The 9,406-nt window shown below is 37.8% G+C and overlaps 1 long non-coding RNA gene across 1 annotated transcript; it reads right to left on the reverse strand.

Annotated features, from left to right (window-relative positions):
* Window positions 1–1,531: 1,531 nt before the first annotated feature.
* LOC138371524 (uncharacterized) lies at window positions 1,532–8,942 on the reverse strand. The gene is made up of 3 exons (XR_011230532.1): window positions 8,829–8,942; window positions 5,727–5,843; window positions 1,532–1,780 (listed from the first exon to the last, which is right to left on the reverse strand). It is a non-coding gene; the product is annotated as an uncharacterized lncRNA (long non-coding RNA).
* Window positions 8,943–9,406: the final 464 nt, after the last annotated feature.

Genomic DNA, 9,406 nt, shown 5'->3' on the forward strand with positions numbered 1-9,406 from the left:
TCTGAGTCTTTTAGTTTGTCAATGCTCTTCCTGATTGTGTCGCGTGTAATTGGTATTTCTCTTAATTCATTCTCCTTACCTCCGACAAACATTTGTGTTGGTGATGGGATGTCATTCAAGCTTTCTAGTGTGAACACTGATGTTAGGTATTCATTGAGAGTGTTTGCCGCCCTTTTATGATACAACTTAACATTGTTAGTCTCATCTTTTATGGGTCCTACGGAGTCAGTTCTTTGTTTGGGTTTTACTTCGTATATACTTGCCCGAAACGCTATGCGTATTAGTGGCTTTAGGTATTGTATTTTAAATTTTAAAATTTTGCCCCGAGGTGCGAGTTTATTGGGAGTACTTAGCTGTATCATTAGCAAGGTAATTAACTATAGTTTGCTGTCCTCCGTCCTTTAACAAATCCATTGACCCCTCCCCTAACCTGCCTATTTTGTGCAATAGTCGGTTTAGGATGATCCTTTCAAGCATCTTCCAAGTGCATTACATGAGACTGATAGGTCTATAATTGCCAGGGTCATTGGGTTTCGGTATTGGGACCATTATTGCATGTTTCCATTGTGTGGGCAACACTCCACATAGGAATGACTTGTTAAACAGGTGTAGTAGTGGATTGCCAGACACTTCACACAGTGCATTGAGTATGTCGTAGGTGACGCCATCTTCACCAGGTGCTGTACTTTTACCCTTTTCATAGCCCCCTTTACTTCCTTGGCTGTAATTGGTTCCCCATACTCGTCATCACTAGATTGTGCTCTTGTTATCCTAATCCTTCTGTCATTATGTCGGAGGAGCTGTTCCCTGCTTACTTCTGCAGGGAGGGAGGGAGGATGATGATGCTGCATCACTCCACTTGTGAATTAGTTCTTCAGCCTTACCCTGGGGGTCGTTGTGAGCCGCATGCCGGGCTCTGCTCCCCTTAGCTACCTTAATTTTTGCCCACACTTGTCTTGCAGACGTTTCTCTTCCAATAGAGCTAGTGAACTCTAGTCATTGTCTTTCCCTTTGTAACTCATCTGCAATGTATGTACCTTTACCTGACTAAAAAATCTAATCTAAATCTATATCTAATCTATATGCTTAGATATATGCAAATGAGAGAGTAATAGAGCGAAACCTTTAAAATACTGAACAATTTGGAGGATATTGATTCATACAATTTCTTCAAAAGGTCAGATGTAACACGAACAAGGAGCAAAGGTTTCAAGCTCAACAAGCCACAGTGTAGGAGTGACAACAAATGCTTTTTAACCCATACGATTATGATCATGGCAATAAGGTTTCTAAAACAGTAGGCATTCTTCCAAAGCCAGACACTGTACTATGTTCCTCGCCCTAACCTAGTCACTCAGTATTATTCACTCATTTATCTATGTCTTGTCTATTTATGTCTTAAAGGTTACAAGACGTACATTAGTCAATACAATTGGTGCTTAAAATGTTAAGGATCTCTTGTGAAACACGGGTATTAATAAAAAAATTTATTATGTAAAATAAATAAAAAAGGCCCAAGGGCCATGAAGTAACAAGAATGCAAGGCCGGCACAAGCTGGCGTAAGTAGAGAAGACGGAAGATTCTTCATATTAAAAGACCCTGCTTCTCCAAGATGGCAGTCACACCCTGCTTGCCCTGGACAATCACCATATGGAGAAGGACTGTTTACTGTGAAGGGAAGTCCACAAATGCAATGCCAGCATGAGTCAGTCTTGAAGGGTAAACGATGATGGCACCCTCACAGTAACACAAAAGCCGAGCAAGCCCAGTGAGGAAGACCTGTTGATGGGAAGGAGGAGAATCATTAGTCACAACAAAATCCACATAGAAACAAAGGAGAGAAAAAAAATAAAGTGTATGTCTTCTTTTTGTATAGACATAATAAATATTGCCATTTGGCTATGTATTTATATGATATATAATAGAATACAGCATAAAACAAAATAAGAGGGGTGGTAGGAGAAGAAAAGATTAGTGTTCAGTGAGAATCCACAAGGTCTTCTCTGAATACTCTTTATTTTCTTCAAGGCTGTGGGTCCCTACAATTGCACCAGAGGTGGTACACACCCCTATTTTTATTTAAACAGATGAGTACACACAAGGTGTTAGCAAACTTAGCCTCCAAACACACACACACACATGGTATCAGCAAACTTAGCCTCCAAACACACACACACACATGGTATCAGCAAGCTTAGCCTCCAAACACACACACACATGGTATCAGCAAGCTTAGCCTCCAAATACACACATGATATCAGCAAGCTTAGCCTCTAAACACACACACACACAAATGGTATCAGCAAGCTTAGCCTCCAAATACACACACACACATGGTATCAGCAAGCTTAGCCTCTAAACACACACACACACACACACATGGTATCAGCAAGCTTAGCCTCCAAACACACACACACACACATGGTATCAGCAAGCTTAGACTCCAAACACACACACACACACATGGTGTCAGCAAGCTTAGCCTCCAAACACACACACACATGGTATCAGCAAGCTTAGCCTCCAAACACACACACACAGAAAATGGGGACATTGAAACAGTTGATAAACTTGATTTCAAGAGAGAGAGGTCACTATGGGGAACTTCAATTTTTTTTTAATAAGTAATTAGGCAGACTTGTTGCTAGACAGGGAAGTAAATTAAATGTATGCTAAATTTTGCAAAATATACAATGAAGGCACACAAACATTCATACCAAAACAGAGATGCAGGGCCAGAAAACAGGATTGGTTCAACAGAAATTGAGAGAGGGCCACAGACCAAAAGACATAAAAATGGAATGAAAGACATTGAAAAACTACAAGCAGATGTCAACAAAGTTTTCGATTGGGCAGCAGAAAATAACATGATGTTTAACAGTGATAAATTTCAGGTATGGCAAAAATGAGGATCTGAAACATAATACAGGGTACAAAACACAATCGAATCTTCCCATAGTAGAAAAACAGCATGTCAAGGATTTGGGAATAATGATGTCCGACGATCTAATGTTTAGGGAGCATAACCAAGCAAATATTGTGTCGGCCAGAAAAATGATCGGATGGATTATGAGAACTTTCAAATCCAGGGATCCCACCACAATGGTTGTACTCTTCAAGTCACTTATGTTGTCCCGTCTCGAGTACTGCTCAGTATTCACTTTCCCCTTCAGAGCACGGTTGCACGGTTGTTCCTGCCGGAACAACCGTAGACATCTTCAGGAGAAAACTGGACTGTTTTCTAAGAGAAGTTCCGGATCAGCCGGGATGTTGTGGGTATGTGGCCCTGCGGGCCGCTCCAAGCAACAGCCTGGTGGACCAAACTCTCACAAGTCGAGCCTGGCCTCGGGCCGGGCTTGGGGAGTAGAAGAGCAGAACCCCATCAAGCAGGTATCAAAATAGAAAGAAGCCAAACCCCCAATCATACCAGCGATACAAAAATGCGAGAAACAACTATACAGCAGTAAGGGGAGAGGCAGAAAGAAATTTTTAAAAAGGGATAATGGATAAATGTAAAACAGAACTGGGCCTATTCTACAAATTCATAAACAACAAATTGCAGGTAAAGGATAATATCCAGAGGTTGAAAATAGGAAACAGATTCACAGAAAATGATAATGCAATGTGTGAAACATTAAACCAAAAGTTCCAAAGTGTGTTTATACAAAATGAAATCTTAAGAGAACCAGACACAATAAGAATTTCTGAGAACATCATAGAGCATATAGAGGTGTCTAGAGATGAAGTGGAAAATATGCTAAAGTAGCTAAGTAAGAACAAAGCAGTTGGTCCAGATGGAGTTTCACCATGGGTTCTGAGAAAATGTGCATCTGAGCTCAGCCTTCCACTTCACCTGATCTTTCAGGCATCCCTGTGTATAGGAGTCATAGCAAACATGTGGAAAAAGGCTAACATAGTTCCAATCTACAAAAGTGGCAACAGGGAAGACCCCACCTCTCTCAGTTATAGACCTGAATCATTGACAAGTGTAACAGTGAAAGGATTGAAAACAAAAAAAAAATAATAAAAACTAAATGGGTAGAACACCTGGAGAGAAATTATATAATATCACACAGACAGTATTGTTTTCGATCTGGAAGATCCTGTGTATCGAATTTACTCAGTTTCTATGATTGAGCCACAGAGATTTTAAAGGAAAAAGGTAGTTGGGTTGACTGCATCTATCTAGACATAAAAAAGGCTTTCGACAGAGTTCCACATAAGAGGTTGTTCTGGAAACTAGAAAATTTTGGATGGGTGACAGGTAAGCTTCTAACATGGATGAAAAATTTTCTGACTGATAGAAAAATGAGGGCAGTAATCAGAGGCAATCGGACTGGAGAAGTGTCACAAGTGGAGTACCACAGTACATGCACCAGAAATGTTCATTGTCTACATAAATGATCTACCAGTTGGAATACAGAATTATATAAACATGTTTGCTGATGATGCTAAGATAATGGGATGGATAAGAAATTTAGATGATTGTCATGCCCTTCAAGAAGACCTGGACAAAATAAGTATATGGAGCACCACTTGGCAAATGAAATTTAATGTGAATAAATGCCATGTTATGGAATGTGGAATAGAACATAGATCCCACACAACCTACAAATTATGTGAGAAATCTTTATATAATTCTGATAAAAGAAAGAGGTCTAGGGTTGATTCTAGATAGAAAACTATCACTTGAGGCCCACATAAATTACGTTGTGTGAGGAGCCCATGCCACGCTTTCTAACTTCAGAATTTCGTTTAAATACATGGATGGCGAAATACTAAAGAAAATGTTCACGAGTTTTGTTCGGCCAAGGCTAGAATATGCAGCGGTTGTTTGGTGCCCATATCTTAAGAAGCACATCAACAAACTGGAAAAGGTGCAAAGACATGCTACTAAGTGGCTCCCAGAACTAAAGGGCAAGAGCTATGTGGAGAGGTCAGAGGCATTAAATATGCCAAAACTAGAAGACAACAAAAAGAGGTGATAAAATCACTATGTACAAAATAGTAACAGGAATTGATAAAATCGATAGGGAAGATTTCCCGAGACCTGGAACTTCAAGAACAAAAGGTCATAGATTTAAACTAACTAAACAAAGATGCCAAAGAAATATACAAAAATTTCCTTTCGCATACAGAGTGGTACACGGTTGGAACAAGTTAAGTGAGAAGGTGGTGGCGGCCAAGACCGTCAGTAGTTTCAAAGCATTATGTGACAAAGAGTGCTGGGTAGACGGGACACCACGAGCGTAGCTCTAATCCTGTAACTACACTTAGGTAACTACATTTGGTGTCAGCAAGCTTACCGTCGAAACACACACAAACAGCCTGCCTATTATTCAAGGCCTTCTCTGAGTACTCTCTATTTTCTTCTCTGAGGCTATGGGTCCCTAATCTTGCAACAGAGGTGGTACAACTTTTAAGTTTTTAACTACTGCACTGAGCACCTGATTTTGGCAAAGACTTCTTAGTGCAATTGTCAAGGACATAGTTCTGGTATTTTTTTGTTTATAAATATTCAGGTATAGTTAATGTCAAAATGTTTCAAAACTCAACAATTTATATTTCAAAACAAAAAAAGTAATGAAAACATTACAAAACATTAAAATATAACCTAATTAATTTTTTAATAAAATAGCACAACTCTCAGAATGTCTAAAGGTGCTTTGAGCAATGAAGTAGTTAATTTTATATATATAATATTATATATATAATATATATTTACCTGTGACTACTGCTTAGCAAAAATTTGATCTCTGTGAAAATTTGTCTCGTCATTGCTAGGAGATATTTTAAGACCATGATTTGCTGTGGATGGCACTGTAGTCTTCAAGTCATCAATCTAAAAATAGAGGTAATCTTTTAAAATGTAAATTTTGTATAAAAAAAAATGAAAAAATAAATTGCAAGAATAATATGAAGTTATTATACAATTTTTGTTTAATTATTTAAATATTTGTGAGACATTATTAAGAAATGTATGAAGTACAGATTCTCTAAGACCTGATATGTATCTGCTTATGTTCCACCACATTACATTCAGGGCTGAAGAGAAAACACAGCCAGTAAGGTAATGATCACTTAGGATGGACTGGGATGCTACATGTAGGTTGGGGCTAAGCTGCGTGAGGCTAGGCTGCCCAGCCTGCCTTCTCTAGGCAGGGCTGGGCTAGGCAACACTAGGAAGGAGTCAACAAATCTCTGGAGTGCCTTACTTTTCCTGATATCCTTAAAAAAACAAGAATGATGCCATTTTATAAAGGAGGCGAGACAGCAGAAATAAACAATTAGAGACAAATATCAAATCTACTTATACTTTCAAAAATATTTGATTTTTTTTTTTACAAACATCTCTTCCTACTTTGTAAAATTCAACATGAATACAAACACACACACACATCCCTAGGAAGCAGCCCATAGCAGCTGTCTAACTCCCAGGTACTTATTTACTGTTAGGTGAACCAGATATAGAGAATAACCACAAAATGCTATCTTTATAAGAACTATCTTGTAAAGCCACTAGTACACGCAGCATTTCAGGCAGGATATATAAAATATTATATATATATATATATATATATATATATATATATATATATATATATATATATATATATATATATAACTGAAAACTCACACCCCAGAAGTGACTTGAACCCATATGCTATGCCCAAGATTACCATCCGAGTGCCAGCGGGGAAGTGGGTCAAATAGCCTCGGCTATCACTTCCTTATGTCTGGTCGTGATGGTCAAGCGGATTAAGGCGTCCCTGTACATACCAGTTGCGTTGCTCCTGGCAGTATTGGGTTCGAGTCACTTCTGGGGTGTGAGTTTTCAATTGCATATTGTCCTGGGGACCATTCAGGCTTGTTCGCATTTGTGTTCCTCACGTGTTGCCCCAAAAATGACGTTATTTGATAAAATGCTATGCCCAAGATTACCATCCAAGTGCCAGCGGGGAAGTGGGTCAAATAGCCTCGGCTATCACTTCCTTATGTCTGGTCGTGATGGTCAAGCGGATTAAGGCGTCCCTGTACATACCAGTTGCGTTGCTCCTGGCAGTATGGGTTCGAGTCACTTCTGGGGTGTGAGTTTTCAGTTGCATATTGTCCTGGGGACCATTCAGGCTTGTTCGCATATATATATATATATATATATATATATATATATATATATATATATATATATATATATATATATATATATATATATATAAATATATATATATATGAATACATACATACGGGACAAAGAGCCAGAGCTCAACCACCGCAAGCACAACTAGGTGAGTACACACACACACACATTATATATATATATATATATATATATATATATATATATATATATATATATATATATATATATATATATATATATATATATATATATATATATATTATATGTATATATGAGTGTCAGACGATGGAGGAATGATTTTTTTTAATTTAATTTATATAAAAAATTATTCCTTCTGAAGATGTATTAATATATGAAAGTACTTAAGGAAATTCCTGTTTCAATTCTTCCTCCGTGGTCTGACACTCACATTTTTCATCAAGTGTTCATTTTTGTGATTTACACACACGTGGCATGTTTACACACACATTATTTATATTATATATATATATATATATATATATATATATATATATATATATATATATATATATATATGTATGTCGTACCTAATAGCCAGAACGCACTTCTCTGCCTACTATGCAAGGCCTGATTTGCCTAATAAGCCAAGTTTTCATGAATTAATTGTTTTTCGACTACCTAACCTACCTAACCAAACGTAACCTAACTTTTTCAGCTACCTAACCTAACCTAACCTAAAAAGATAGTTAGGTTAGGTTAGGTAGGGTTGGTTAGGTTTGGTCATATATCTACGTTAATTTTAACTCCAATAAAAAAATATTGACCTCATACATAATGAAATGGGTAGCTTTATCATCTCATAAGAAAAAAAATTGAGAAAATATAATAATTCAGGAAAACTTGGCTTATTAGGCAAATCAGGCCTTGCATAGTAGGCCGAGAAGTGCGTTCTGGCTACTAGGTACGACATATATATATATATATATATATATATGGAACCCTCAACCCTATAAGTGGAGGGTTCCTACATACTCAACCAGAGGTGGTACCCTCTATATATTAATAAAAAGGCAAGGCTATGCTAAATCTAGGCAGGGATTGGCTTGGCTAAGCTGGTCAGGGCTTGGCTAGGGTAGGAAGGACTGGTCATGTTTAAAAGCAAGGCAGGGTTAGGCTAGGCAAGACTAGGTAAGGGTATACTGGGATAGGCTTGGCTACGGTAGGCTAGGAAGAGGTAAACTAGGATAAGCAAGGCTGTGCAAGCACTATGCACAGCTAGAATGAACTATGCTAAGATGGTTTAAGCTGGGCTAGGTTAGGATAAGCTGAGTCATGCAGGGCCCCGATTGACCAGTGGAGTCTAATAGTCTAACCTTCTAGCTAGTTTGCTGACCTAAGAGTGTAAATGCCTAGCCCCTAACCTGAGATATATACAAGAGTTGTTACATTCTTGTACAGCCACTAGTATGAGTAGCGTTTCGGGCAGGTCCCAGGAATACGATCCCCGCCGCGAGGAATCGTTTTTTCATCCAAGTACACATTTTACTGTTGCGTTAAACAGAGGCTACAGTTAAGGAATTGCGCCCAGTAAATCCTCCCCGGCCAGGATACGAACCCATGACATAGCGCTCGCGGAACGCCAGGCGAGTGTCCTACCACTACACCACCTGCTGCAATATTATTATAAAAGAAATATTACTTATTATAATCGTAAATACTAAATACCTGTTGTGTTGATTTAGGGGCGACGACGATCGTGGGATCGGATGCGAGCCACAGGTGGCCTACACCATGCTTTCTAAGGCGTCCCTCTCATAACAAAAACAAATCCGTGCATTCATACACAAACAGAGATCCCGTGGTTATGCGAATACTTGCAATTCTTTTACTTAAAATAATAACAATTAGATTAATAATAATTAACATAATTTTTACTCAAGATTCATAAAAATCATTAATACTATTTTAAAAGAAGATTTATAAGACATCTAAAAACAGATATACAGACTTTATGTGATATTTATTTCAACATTATATATTAATAGAATGTTGTAACTATTATTTTTAAATATTAGGTAGTTTCCAGCTACGTATATCGCATATAAACGTTGCAAAAAGATTTTAGACTGAATTAACACATTACACATTTATGGAGTAATTAACAACAAAACAATCTTTATTTTCATTGCAGAACATATATCAGAGCATACTAGTGACTCATACATTTAAAATAGTGTGATTTTTAAACAATTCGGTTGTAAACCCGCAGAACGGCCTACCCGCCAAAGACGTAACATAAGAAA

This window comes from Procambarus clarkii, chromosome 36 (assembly GCF_040958095.1).
Source record: "Procambarus clarkii isolate CNS0578487 chromosome 36, FALCON_Pclarkii_2.0, whole genome shotgun sequence".
NCBI lineage: Eukaryota > Metazoa > Arthropoda > Malacostraca > Decapoda > Cambaridae > Procambarus > Procambarus clarkii.